Source organism: Dermacentor silvarum, chromosome 8 (genome assembly GCF_013339745.2).
Source record: "Dermacentor silvarum isolate Dsil-2018 chromosome 8, BIME_Dsil_1.4, whole genome shotgun sequence".
NCBI lineage: Eukaryota > Metazoa > Arthropoda > Arachnida > Ixodida > Ixodidae > Dermacentor > Dermacentor silvarum.
Window position 1 is genome coordinate 108551107 of NC_051161.1, and position 961 is coordinate 108552067.

Here is a 961-nt window from a genome sequence, read left to right on the forward strand (position 1 = left end):
AGAGAGCAGACGGCTGGCGTACGCTATGACGCAGTCACGACCATGCTGGTGCTGGGCAAGGACGGCTTCGATTCCGTATCCACTGGCATCCGTTCGAACTTCCGTAGGAGCAGATGAGTCGAAGTGCGCCAACAGAGGAGAAGTCGTCAGAAGGCGGATAAGCGCAGAAAATGCCTGAGCTTCTAGATGGCCCCAGACGAAAGGCGTATCTTTCTTGAGAAGGTCGGTGAGCGGACGGGCGATGTCAGCGAAATATTTGACAAAGCGACGAAAGTAAGAACATAAGACATTGAAGGAGCGAACGTCTTTGGTTGAGCAAGGTGCAGGGAAATGCTTCACGGCGCGAATTTTTTCTGGGTCAGGTCGGATTCCTACACCATTAACAAGGTGGCCGAGCACTGTTATTTCTCGACGACCAAAATGGCACTTGGATGAGTTAAGCTGGAGACCGGCACTGCGGAACACTTGGAGGATGGCGGACAGGCGCTGAATATGGCTGTCAACGTTGAGAAAACATTAACGTCATCTAGGTACATAAGCAGGTCGACTATTTGAAGCCACGAAGGAGCGAATCCATCATGCGCTCAATGTGGCTGGCGCATTGCATAGGCCGAAGGGCATAACTTTAAATTGGTATAACCCATCAGGTGTCACAAAAGCGGTCTTCTCGCAGTCCATAGGATCTACGGCAACGTGCCAATAGCCACACCGCAGGTCGACGGACGAAAAATAACTCGCTCTGTGGAGGCAGTCAAGGGCATCATCCATGCGTGGCAACGGATATACGTCCTTCTTAGTGATCTTGTTCAGGTGTCTGTAATCGACACAGAAACGCCAGGTGCCGTCTTTTTTCTTGACAAGCACAACTGGGGATGCCCATGGGCTAGACGAAGGTTCTATATGGTCTTTTGCAGCCATCTTGTCGACTTCTGTTGTATAATCGCCCGTTTCAGCCCAAAAA